We start from the raw sequence: 13,656 nt of genomic DNA on the forward strand, positions 1-13,656 counted from the left end.
TCAGTAGAAAAAGTTTAGAGATGACAACCTGGGTACTAGGGATATTAATTGCTACTAGATTGATCATTGTCTCTAGATTTTCAGCATGACAAGGCTAATGATTTTTTTTTTCTAAAGAAAACTTATTCATATTGATATTTCCACTGCAAATTTGGGATTACAGGGTTTTTAATTTTACATTTATGTATGTTTTCCCTTACACCCTAAGTCTTAGTTCCTAATGACATTAACATAATTATTTGGTTCATCATACTGTATTTGAGTTTCAGAAAGATAATGACACTGTAGTTAACTCAGTCAGAGGTCCTCAAAAAATAACCACACCCTAATCCTTAGAGTTGGCCAACACTACATTACCTTATTTTGAAAAAAAAAAAAAGAATAAGTGATGTAATTAAAGAACGTGAACTGGGGAAATTATTCTAGATATCCACATGGACTTAAATGTAATCACATGTATCCTTGTAAGAGGGAGGCGGAAGGAAATTTGAATAACACACAGAAGAAAAGTCAATGTGGTCACAGACACAGAAATTGGAGTGATATAATCACAAGCCAAAGAAACTAAAAGAGGCAAGGAAAGAAGAGATTTTTCCCTACACCCTCCAGGGAAGTACAGCCCTGCCAACACCTTGATTTCGGTCCAATGATACTGATTTTGGACTTCTGGACTCCAGAATTATAAGAAAATGTTTGCTTTTTTTTTTTTAAGCCACCAAGTTTGTGATAATTTTTTACAAAAGCCATAGGAAGTTAATACAAATGTCTATAATGTTACCCACATAACAAAAAAAAAACAAAATAATATATATTTTTTACAATATTCTATGTCTCCAGGATATATTCCACTATGAATGCATGGTCAAATTACTACATTATAGGGTTGGGGTTGTGGCTCAGTGGTAGTGTGCTCGCCTAGCATGCATGAGGCACTGGGTTTGATCCTCAGCACCACATAAAAATAAAATAAAGACATTATGTCCACCTACAACTAAAAAATAAAAAATGTTTTAAAAAAATTACTACAGGGGCTGGGGATGTGGCTCAAGCGGTAGCGTGCTCGCCTGGCATGCGTGCGGCCCGGGTTCGATCCTCAGCACCACATACAAACAAAGATGTTGTGTCCGCCGAGAACTAAAAAATAAATATTAAAAATTCTCTCTCTCTCTCTCTCCTCTCTCTCTCTCTCTCTTAAAAAAAAAAAGCAATTGGCATAAAAAAATAAAATTAAAAAAAAAATTACTACATTGTAAAGAAATTTAAAATAAAATCTGTGTAGTTATGCTGCCAATTTAATATATTTGACCCATTTGTTTTATTTTGATTTTTAAGTATTACTTTAATTTTTTTTTTATTTGAGCCAGAGCAATTAGGCAAGAGAAGGTATAAAAATCAGAAAGTGGGGCTGGAGTTGTGGCTCAGTGATAGAGTGCTTGCTAACACCACATTAAAAAAAAAAAAAAAGGTATTTAAAAAAAATCAGAAAGGGAGAAGTCAAATTATCACTGTTTGTATATAATATGATCCTATATCTAGAAGATCAAAAAAATTCCACTGAAAGACTGCTAGAGATAATAAACAAATCTGGCAAAGAAGCAGGTTACAAAATCAACATACAAAAATCAATAGCTTTCTGGGGGGTGGCTGGGGTTGTGGCTCAGGTGGTAGAGCACTTACGTGAGGCACTGGGTTCGATCCCTGGGGCACCACATTAAAAAAAATTAAAAAATAAAGGTAAAATAATTTTTTAAAAAGTAAAATAAAATAAAATAAATCAATAGCTTTCCTATATACCAACAATGAATCTGCTAAGAAATCAGGAAAATAATTCCATTCATGATAGCCCCTCCAAAAAAACTAGGAATAAATCTAATCAAGGAGGTGAAAGATTTCTACAATGAAAATTATAAAACACTGAAGAAATAAATTGAAGAGAATCTTAGAAGATGGGAAGACCTCTCATGTTCATGAACAGGCAGAATTAACACTGTTAAAATGCCCATATAACCGAAAGCAATATACAGATTCGATGCAATTCCCATCAAAATACCAATGACATTCATCACTGTACTACACAAAACAGTCCTAAAACTCATTTGAAAGAACAAAAGACTCAGAATAGCCAAAGCAATTCTAAGCCAAAAAAGCAATGCTGGAGGCATCACAATACCTGACTCTAAATTATACTGCTGAGCTGTAGTAACAAAAACTGCATGGTACTGGCATAAAAACAGACATAGACGAATGATGCAGAATAGAAAACAAGAATCAAACCCACACATCTACAGTCATCTGATCCTTGATAAAGGTGCCAAAAGCATACATTAGAGAAAAGCCACCCTTTTTAACAAATGGTGCTAAGAAAACTGACTACCTGCAGGTAAAAGAATGAAACTAGATCCTTATCTTTCACCCTACACACAATAAATAAATCAATAGCTTTCCTATATACCAACAATGAAAAAAAATCAACTCAAAATGGATCAAAGACCTAGGAATTAGAACAGAAACTATGCAACTCTCAGAATAAAATAAAGGGCCAACACTCTAGCATATAGGCATAGGCAATGACTTTCTCAATAGGACCCCTACAGCTCAGGAAATAATGCCAAGAGTTAAATGGGACAGCATCAAACTAATAAGCTTCTGCCCAGCAAAAGTAATTACTAGGAATGTGAAGACAGAACCTACAGAATGGGGGAAACCTTTGCTAGCTACTTTTCTGACACAGCACTAATATCTAGAATATATAAAGAACTTAAAACACTTTACACCAAAAAATAAATGGGCAAATGAATTAAACAGACACTTCTCAAAAGAAATACAAATGACCAACAAATAAGAAAAAATATTAAACATCATTAGCAATTAGGGAAATGCAAATCAAAACTACACTGAAATTTCATTTTACACCAGTCAGAATGGCAGTCATCAAATATACGAATAATAATAAATACTGGAGAGGATGTGGAAATAAAGGAACACTTATAGGTACAAATAGACAAAACAAGACAAGCTGATAATTGTCGGTGCTAGGTAGGTGACAAGTACATAGGGATACATTATATTCTTCTGTCTACTTCTGTGACTACATTTTTTCATTTTTTAAAATAAAAGACAGCTCACATAAAATAAATGGAGCCTATGTGAACAAAAATGTTACAATATGTATATGAAATACATATTGTTATATTTTGCATTTGAAGAAAACATTAACCTAAAATTGCAAATAGAAAATTTCAAAAGAGGGCTGGGGTTGTAGCTCAGTGGTACAGCAGTTGCCTAGCATGTATGAGGCACTGGGTTTGATCCCCAGCACCACATAAAAATAAATAATGGTATTGTGTCCATCTACAAATAAAAAAATATTTTTAAAAATTTTCAAAAGAGTACCTTTTTTCAGCTTGTTCAAATCTAAAATACTATTGGTGATCAGATATAATGTATCTAGGAAATAAATCTATATGTCAGCAATCATTTAACATTTACCAATAAACTCTAACGTAGCTGGAGAATAAATGATGGAAGATTTAAACAAGGTTTTAAAACGTGTGGGCACAGACTGGCAAGAAAGTAGAACAGTGCCAGATACAAGGCAAAAGGTAAAATGTAATTGTGACAAATAACCACCAAAATAGAATAAGGGGCAGATTAAAATGAAAGTCAAGAACTCAGGAATGTAGCTCAGTGGTAGAGCACATACAAAAGACCCTGGGTTTACATCCTGAGCACCACAAGGGGAAAAAAAGCAATAGCCAATCAGGAGGTCTTTGATACTAGTGTGGAATTAAATACTCATCATTCCCTACTAGACTACTCTTAACATCTCTTATATGTCAACAGTGGTGTCACTACTTAAATTACCCAGTACCCCAGGGTAGAAAGTAACCCAATATTTTTCTAGTCTTCCTTTGAAATGCTTCTCCTTTTCTTCCTGTCATTTCTATTCTCATGGCCATACCTTAGACCAGATTTTATCACTTGATGCCTATATAACTAAAATTATTTCTCCACTTATATTCTTGCCTATACTCTTTCACCTTAGTTGATCCTTCCTAACATGCTGCTCTTTAAACAAATTACTCTTCAGACCAGAAATCCTTCAGACCACAAATCCAGTATCAAAATTCTTGGCCTGACATTCAGATCTCCTTAGTACTAACTCTAATTTAGTTCAATCTTTTACCAACACCTAACCTCTAAAATAAAATCTCCACCACTGGAACCTCTCTTAGTATGGCTTTGTTTAACTAACTGTTATCATTAACTGACTTGGCCCTTAAGCCTGAGATCACCCATCCCACCTGATTTATCTAGTCTCTCTCTTCTTTGTACAATGTAGTGGACAAAAACAATGCTTGTCAAATTTTAATATGTATGTTAATCACCCCTTGTTAAAATGCAGACTCAGATTCTGCACTGCTAACAAAGCTCCCAGGTGATGCTGATGCTGCTGGTCTGTGAATTATACTTTGGTACCAAAACATGTTGGCATTTCTGGACCTACCATCAAATTTCCTAAATTTTAAAATATATGTTTTGATGCTTTTCCCCAATATAGCCATAAATGATTTATATTTCTTGTACATCAAGGTGACCAACAAGGGTTGGGATGTAGTTCAATGGGAAAGCACATACTCATGCAGGAGGTCCCGGGTTCAATCTCCAACATTTAAAACAATAGATGCCAACTGAGTCTGACTTGATTGCAAGTCAGATAATTTAAGAAAACCCATTTTGTCCTAGGTGCAGATAAAAGTATTTAACCTTTTGAACAAATATAGGAAAGTGAGATGTTATTACAGTGTCCCTTATAATACACAGAATACAAAATAAAAATCTGCTAAACTGAAAATGAATGTGCACAAATTGAGTCAAAGTTATAAGCCAACAAAAAAACATAATAAAAAATATATTGCATATAGTCATTTGGAACCAAAAAACCTGGGTTTAAAAATAGGAACTTTGTTCTCTGTGTCAGGTTTGATGTCTGCATCAAAACTAAATGGACGGGGCTGGGGATGTGGCTAAAGCGGTAGCACCACATTTGTGTCCGCCGAAAACTAAAAAAAATAAATATTAAAAAAATTCTTAAAAAAAAAAAAAACAACTAAATGGACCAAAAAGGGTCAGGGTCAAAAAAAATAAAAAAGTTAAAAAATCTGAAAATAATTTATGTGATAAATACACAACAAATAGTTTACAGTACTAAAGACTACATTAGCAATTTAAATTTCTAAGTCTCAAGAAGTTATTACAGGGGCTGGGGCTGTAGCTCAATGGTAGAGTGATTGCCTAACGTGTGAGGCACTGGGTTCAATACTTAGCACCACATAAAATAAAGGCAACCCAATCGATAAATGGGCTAAGGAACTGAACAGACACTTCACAGAATTAGAAATACAATCAATCAATAAACATGAAAAAACATTAATCATCACTAGCAATTAGAGAAATGCAAATCAAAACTCTAAGATTTCATCTCACACCGGTCAGAATAGCAATTAAAGAATACAAGCAATAATAATAATAATAATAATAATAAGTGTTGACAAGGATGTGGGGGAAAAGGTATACCCATAAATTGCTGGTGAGACTGAAAATTGGTGCAACCACCATAGAAAGCAATATGGAGATACCTCAGAAAACTTAGAATGGAACCACCATTTGACCCAGCTATCTCATTCTTTGGTTTGTACCCAAAGGACTTAAAATCACATACTACAGTGACGTAGCCACATCAATGTTTACAGCAGCTCAATTCACAACAGCTAAACTTCAGAACCAAAGTAGATGCCCTTCAACAGATGAATTGATAAAGAAAATATGGTACATATACACAATGGAATATCACTCAGCCTTAAAGAAGAATGAAATTATGGCATTTGCAGGTAAACAGATGAACTAGAGAACATCATGCCAAGTGAAATAAGCCATTCCCCCAAAACCAAAGGCCGAATGTTTTCTCCCATAAGTGGGTGCTAATCAGTAGTGGTATGGGGGATAGGGAATAATGAAACAACTTTGTTTTTTGTAGAGAGGAGTGAAGGGAGGCGTGGGGCTGTGGGGAGGAAAGGATGGTAGAATGAGACAGACTTTATTACCCTATATACATGTATGATTACACTACTGGAGTGACTCTGCACCATATACAGCCACAGGAATGAGAAGTTGTGCTCCACTGTGTACAATATGTCAAAATATATTCTACTGTTAAAAAAATTAATTTTAAAAAGCTAATATATTATGGTCTTAATCATAATTCAGATTCAGATACTTGCATTTTCCTTGACTTCACATTGAGGCTGAAAACTCTAATTTAAAACAAAAGTAATTGTAACTTGACAAAAATAAATCTTGTTTTCTCTCTTTTTAACTTGACATTAAAAGCAAAAAATGGTCAACGTTCTATTGAATTATGTTTAGAAAGGAAGCCGGACACTGACTTTTAAATTTAGTGGTGGAAGAGCTACTAAAAGGCTTCCCAAAGAAAGTTTCTTCTTTCCTTATGTTTCCATTCATATAGATCTGTCATATTACAATTGCAAAACAATGTGAAAATAACTTATCTCTTGTTTGCTTCTTTATCTATATAATGGAAATAAAAATGTTATATATTTCATAAAATAAAGGCATTCTGTCCATCTATACCTACAAAAAAAAATTTTTTTTTGGTGGGGGGGTAACTGGTGATTGAACTCAGGGGCACTCGACCACTGAGCCATATCACTGAGTTGCTTAGAACCTTGCCATGCTCAGACTGGCTTTAAACCTCGAAAACCTCCTGCCTCAGCCTCCTATACAAAAAAAAATTTTTTAATTATTCCAAGACAAACTTCTATTCCTACATTTAACTACTATATTAAATCCTACTTTTAAGTGCTTAGACGAAATTATGTCAATAAGATTTTCAAAACAATGAAAATAAAGCAAAGCCTAACTACATATAATAAAAATTAAATTTTAAATAGTGAATTTCAGTACCTTTTAAAGAATGGAATTATATGAAAAGGTAGAAAGTGCAATTTTATTTCCAGGAATGTTATAGAAATACTTGCACAAGTGCAAATTTATGTATATACAAGATGATTACAGTATTATTTGCAATTAAAAAAAAATTAAGTGTCCACCGAAAATGAAAAAAAAATAAAAATTCTCTCTCTCCCACTCCTCTTAAAAAAAAAAAAAAAAAAACCTATATAAGCCAAATGCACCCCTGTAATCCCAGCTTTCAAGAGGCTGAGGCAAAAGGATCTCATATTCAGGGCCAGCCTCAGCAACTTAATGAGAGCCTATGTCAAATGAAAAAAAAAAAAAGGCTGGGGATGTAGCTCAGTGGTAGAGCACCCCTATGTTCAATCCCCAGTACCACCCCCCAAAAAAATAAATGAATAACAAATTTAAAAAATCTGTAAACAGCCATCAATAAGGGACAAGTGAAATAGATTATGGACATTTATTAAATGAAGAGTTATGCAGTTCTCAAAAATGAGGAAGGCCAGGTGCAGTGGTGCATGCCTGTAAACCCAGTAACTAGGGAGATTAAGGCAGACACATCCTAAGTTTAAAGACAGTCCCAGAAACTTAGCAAGGCCCTAAGCAAATCAGTAAGACCCTGTCTCAAAATTCGGGAAAAAAAAAGGTGGGGGTCTGGGGGTGTAGGTCAGTGGTAAAGCGCTTCTAGTGGTGGGGGAATGGGAGGGGAGGCAGCTTTTTAACCCACATATGAAACTCTCCAAAACTCTCTCCAAAGTGAAAAAAAGCAAGGTGAAAAACTGTATAGGTAATCTGAAACCATATGTATAAGAAATACACTTATTTTCTTGTGTACGTATAGAATATCCCTGAAACAATACACAAGGAAGTAAAAAACAGTGACTGCCTCTTGAGAGGAGTGCTCAAGGAGAAGGAAACTTACTTTTCAATGTCCTTTCAGTCTTTTAACATTGTGCAGTATCATCTATTCAAAAGGTAAACTTAGAAAGTTTTTGTAAAAATCTAAACAAATCCCAGGATGACTCAACAAATTACACAACTTTACCAAAGTGAATAATAAGGCTCTACTGGTGAACCAGAGCTTTTATTTTCCTTTTAACATTCTCTATCCTCAAACACTTTTAGTAAACTAGAAAATCATTCTAGGTTCTCCAAACTATCTCCACCCAGTGACTCAGCTGGTAAATGGGTGGGTCTTACAATGGAAGTCCCAAAGCTGGCCTGCAGCCCAGAACACAGGAGGCAGCTGTTGCAAATTTATGAAGAAGAAGAAGAAAAAAAAAAAAAAAAACAGGAAGGGTGACTGAAGTTGGGCAACATCAGATACAATTTTCCGAAACTTGCCTCTAGGTCTGGTAGGACCATTTAAATCAGTCAGTAATTTGGGTAAAGAATGTGGAAAGATGGCTGGTCTTCTGCATAGACAGGAGGGAATTAAAAGTGGGCTTAAGTTTACAGTAACCAAAATTATCTCTTCTGCCTATCTAGTGCTTGAAATGCCTTTCTGACAAGTATCTCTTTACACACATAATGTAATTAAGACAAATTAATCAAGTTAGCTCGTTATCAGCCGACAAATTACAGAGTTTAAAGACGGTGGGTTCTTTTCCTTTATAGTGGACAGCACCCACCTCCCTCTGCACCTGGGTTTTCTTGGGTCTTCTCAGAGGGCGGGCGACAATCCGTGCACTTTGGCTGTTGGTCTCAATGAAGAGGAATCAAATCTCGAATGCTATTTCGTAGAATAGTTCCCAAGAATCTTAAGCCTAACCCAGACTACAAATCTCAGGTTTCTGAATTCTGTCTCAAGAGTTCACTATGCAAAGTACAAAATTTCCCGTTTCCCTCAATTTGCTGTGTCACCAGAAAGTCTAGTCAGTCCCCGGCCAGATCTGGCTTTCAGTGCCGCTCCTGGGTTTTCCTACCAGGCCTCCCAGAAGGTGGCTTCAGCAGGGACACCCTGACCTCAGCCTCTCCACTGGTGGTCTACCTGCCAGGGGGCAGGGCGTCACTGCTCTAGGATCCCGGCAGAGCCCAGTGACACAAAGGACCAACCAACAAGATCCCCCGGTCTTCCGGCCCGCCCGGCCCGCCCGCCTGGCCCGCCCGCCTCCCGAGTACACCCACCGCGGCGCGACCCCGCCCTGCAGCCCGGGTTTGGAGTCGCCACCACTGCGCCGGAGCGAGGGGAACCCACGGGACCCCACCGCTTCCCGGAAGGCGGCCACCACAGCGGGCTGGGGGCGAGGTGACCCAGGCGGGAGAGAGGGCGAAAGGCGAGAGCCTAGTTCCTCACCTGACCGGGAGCAGCGTCGGAGCCCAACCCGCTCGCGCGCAAGATGGAGCCGGGGAGGGCCGGGGGAGGGCGGGGAGCCGGCGGCCTCGCGAGCCCGTTAGGATCGCCGCCGCGGCCGGGAACGCCCCCCCGGGACGAGAGGGCGGCACCACGCGCGGCCTCGGCCTCCCGCCCCGGCTCCACCTGCGGGAAAGAACGCTCCCCTTAGGTGGCTCAGCCGGTTTTATCACCAGCCTCGGTCCTAAAGGGCCTGCTCTAATCCCTTTTGTGTTCCTTTAAGTCACTAAGGAAGTTGCGGGGGTTCTGGTTCTTGAGGTATCCCGGAGCCCCTGTAGTAGTGAGCGGCGGAACGGGGCTGAGAAGGAGAGGCCGGTGCAACCTCTCCGTCGTCTCTTTGGGGAATGGAGACGGCGTTTATTAGCTTCCTGCGAAGTCAATCAGTGTTTACTTGGAATTCTCTAGATAGTCGGAACTGGAGATTTGCTGCTAGTCAAAACCACCTCTGAAGATAGTTGTTGGAGATTCTAGGCTCTTCTCACACCCAAGAGTATTAAACACACACTAAAACATTGGAGACGGTTCCAAGTCGATCAATATATTAAACTCATAAAGGAATCGGTAGTCCAGAGCAAAAACCAGTCAGTGGTTCTCAGAGTGTGGCCTCCAGACCAGGAACATCACCTAGAAACATTTTAGTTAAAAATGCAAATTCTTGGGCTCCACCTTAGGGCCACTGAATCTGAAAGAGGCCCCAGTCACTGACCTAACTCCCATTTTGTCTCTGACCTATTATTTTCTTTTATTCTTTCCTTCAGTTTATCTTTAATTTCAAGATGACAAGTCTGATAGATAAATATAATGTGACTGGAATAGAAACTGCCCCCCTCACCAGTATTGACCATTTCCTTGGCCCCCACAAAACTGCAGGATAAGTTACGGGATAAAGATCAAACAGACCAGGGACTGACCAACATTACTAGCTATGCAAACCCCCTAGACTATTATTGCCTTTGATCCTTCCCTACTTAACCCTGAAGCTGTGGTTGACATCCCAAAGAAAGTACTTAAATATATATTCTTGTATGGCCACATGACCACAACAGGCTGCATCATCTATTTTTTTCTACTTGGTTTTTTGGGGCTAGTAGCCAGGCTTGGTCTGTTAGTACCCTTCAGAACCAGGCCTTCCCAGAGACTCAGTAATAAACCAAACTCCCAGGGAGTGACCAAAATCTGTTTTAACAAGCCATCAGTTCTCCCTGATGTTGGGCAGTCGGGTCTCAGCATCAGTGTGCTGGGGAAGGCCAACTCAGAGGGTGTCACAGGGCAGCTCTCTCCTCTGGATGAGGGTTGTGCAGGACTTGCCCTCTGGCACTTAAGTGCCTACTCAGTACAGGGAAGCATGGGGAGAGGAGCTTGTGCCTGAAGTGAAGAACAGGAGTGAACAGGTTCTCAAGATCTCAAGCAGTTCTGGAACAGCTGCCAGTAAATGTGGGATCTAGGACACAGAGGATGTTTTTCCCCAAACCATAATACACCAGAATTTTCTCAACAAAATAACAGTCAGGGGCAGATAAACAAGTGGACAGAAGCCGGAGACAGGGGGTAGGCTGGTTGCAGACTTCCTGCCCACCTGTGTCAGGTCCCAGAGGAACAGCAAGAGCCCTGCTGTAGGCCAAGCCTGCCAGAGGTACCAACAGTTTCTGCCTAGGGACAGAATTTCACTCCAGGAATGGGAGAGAGTGTTAGAAACTGTGAATCAGCATTCTCAGAGATCAAAAGTGGCACCTAGTTGAAAAACAAGAGCAGAGTACCAGAGTACAGAATCCTCCAAGAGCTGAAAAGAGCTGGGAATTTAAATGTGTGTGAAAAAGTTTGTAATAGTTAAAATTAACACCATTGAGGAGGTCTGGAGAAAGAGATGGAAGTCAGGAAGGAAAGGGGTGTTAGGAGCTCCAACAAATTGCAGGTGCTGGTTCCCACCTATCCACGTCTTCCTTTCCGGGTCAGCACTGAAGGAAGAATTCACTTCCCAAGCATACTTGCTGCTGGTGTGGCCAAGTGTCAATTCACAAGGGAGAGGTCAGTGGAAGTTCCGTGTGCAGATACCCTTCCTTTTTGCTGACTGGAAACCAGATGTGATGAATAGAGCCTGGGTAGCCCCATGGACCACAGGAGGGAAGCCATGTGCTGGGAGGACAGAACAACGAGATAGGAGCTTGGGGCCCAAATGGCTATGGAGATGCCACTGGGCCCATAGGCCACCTGCCCCAGGCTTTGGCCCTGGAAATGTGTCCCATCTTGTCACTATTTTGGAATAGTAATGTACTCACAGCTAGTTGGAGTCATCGTCTAAATGTCTCAGAGCAGAGAACATGTTATCACAGTCAGAACACAATAACAAAATGCTTCCAGGGCTCAGGGGGAGACATGCTGTCCTTCTCAGGAGGAAAATTGAGGGCCCACAAGATGCCCCAGTGGGTGCTGCACAGCTTTTGAGGGCAGAGAACTTACAGCCAGGATCACACATCAGACCTAACTGCTAAACAGCCAAGCAGAGGGAGGCCTGGAAACCAGGAGTCTGCTGCACCCAGGGGCAGTGGGAGTTCAGAGGGCCTAGCCAGATTGAGGTTCTGGGGACATGAGAAATACGATGATGCCAGATGCAGCAGGAGCCACCAGAAGCATTGCAGGGGTGGTGGGTAGAGATCCTAGCATGCAGGCTGCAGCACCCTGGACCTCAGGACCCAGCTGCAATCATATCTGGGACCAGACCAGAAGACAAAGACCTTGAAGGGTGCAGAACCTGTCACCGTCTAATTTTGGGTGTCCTCTCAGATTGTGTTCAGACCACAAGATCCAGTGTCAGTACCACTGACTGGACAGTGCTGTGTGATATGTGAGCGATGTGCTGGTGAGCTGTGAGTCCAGGGCCACTATGGGCAGGCAAGGAAAGACCCAGCGCAGCACCTCACAAGGCCTGCATGCAGTCCTGGGAATGCTACAGGTAGCAGGAAGGAGGGGGCACCTCTGCATAGCCAGGGGGGTGGACTGCCTCACGCAAGGGATGGGCAGTGGCAGAGCCCAGTAGGCCTCATAGAGATGACTGTTGCCAGCCTGTGGTAGCCTGAGGCTGCTTCACGATCTCTATCAAATGGAGCAGTGCTGCAGTTCTGCCACTGAATGGGCCTCCTGGTGTCCTCAGGTGCATTCACCGCGAGCTAGGCAGTGTCCTGCGTGGAGCAGGCTGCCATTATTGCTCTGGTGATTCTGGCACTTGGCCTGCACATGGCTGTGTCAGAGAAACATCTGGAACACAGGTGAAGTGCTGAGAGCAGAGGTGTGACAGTGCTATGTGTGAGGACCCATGGAGGAGCATGACATGTTGGAGCCTGGAGAGGAGAACCGCGCATGGTTCTGTGGCCCTGTGTGCTCTCAGCTATCATCCTGGCCTTGGTTTGAGGTGGTGCGCAGTGAGTCCCCTCAGAACCTGCTGTCACAGGAGTGTCCAGGATTGTTTCCAGCTAGGTGACAGCTGATCCTTGGAAAGTCAGCATGTGCCAGGCCTGCCATGGCCTTCTGCAAGCCTGGGCCTTAAGTTATCCCCATCCTGGCCATGTGGACTCTGAGTAGATGGGGGTAAGTCACTGGCCTGATAACACAGCTGGTAGAGGGACAGACCTAGTGCACCCACCACTTGCAGACGCCCCCCCCCACCCAGAGGTTGATGCAAAACCCAGGAGCAGAGCCGCCACTTTGCAACCACTAAAGGGAACATGGGAATTGGAATGGAGGTGGACCTAGGCTGATGGAGCAGCCTCAGTGCCCTGGGCTACAACCTCTGGATGGTGCACCACTCACAGCAAAGCCTATTCCCTAGGAGGCTCTTGTCCTGAATTGAGCTCAAGCCTACCTGGTGTGTGTGGTACTGAGTCCACCCAGGGAGTCAGTTGGTCCTGCTATTGGTGCAGTGGGCAGTGCTCAGAACCTTAGGGGCTCCAGCACTGGTTTCTGTTTCTAATAACATGACTCAGAGCAAATAAACATGCTAGTATCAAAAACAAAAAAACAAAAACCCATCATGTCTGATGTTTCTGATGCAGAGTTGAGAATTTTTGTTATACTGGGTACACAAGAGGTTAGGCTTTATCCATCAACATACTCCACAAATACTGAAAGGGACTGAAATTAGAGGGCCCCTCTAAAATTAAGAACCTCCTCACGGGGCCTGTAATCCCAGTGGTTTGGGAGACTGAGGCAGGAGGATCACAAATTCAAACCCAGCCTCAGACACTTAATAAGGCCCTAAGCAACTTGGTGAGACCCTGTCTCAAAATGAAAATATAAAAAGGGCTGGGGAATGT

The 13,656-nt window shown here is 41.3% G+C and overlaps 1 protein-coding gene across 7 annotated transcripts in view; it reads right to left on the reverse strand.

The window, feature by feature from the left end:
- ANXA7 (annexin A7) overlaps positions 1–9,393 on the reverse strand; it is a 32,020-nt gene extending 22,627 nt beyond the window's left edge. For 5 of the 7 annotated variants that reach the window (XM_081267876.1, XM_081267875.1, XM_081267874.1 and 2 more), the window contains exon 1: positions 9,293–9,393. The gene's annotated coding sequence lies outside the window, so the exon portion shown is untranslated. Of the gene's footprint in view, positions 1–8,627; positions 9,221–9,292 lie in introns of those variants that run through there. The other 2 variants (XM_081267873.1, XM_081267872.1) reach the window with 2 other exon arrangements.
- Positions 9,394–13,656: the final 4,263 nt, after the last annotated feature.

This window comes from Spermophilus citellus, assembly GCF_964194105.1.
Source record: "Spermophilus citellus genome assembly, chromosome: 15".
NCBI classification, from domain to species: domain Eukaryota; kingdom Metazoa; phylum Chordata; class Mammalia; order Rodentia; family Sciuridae; genus Spermophilus; species Spermophilus citellus.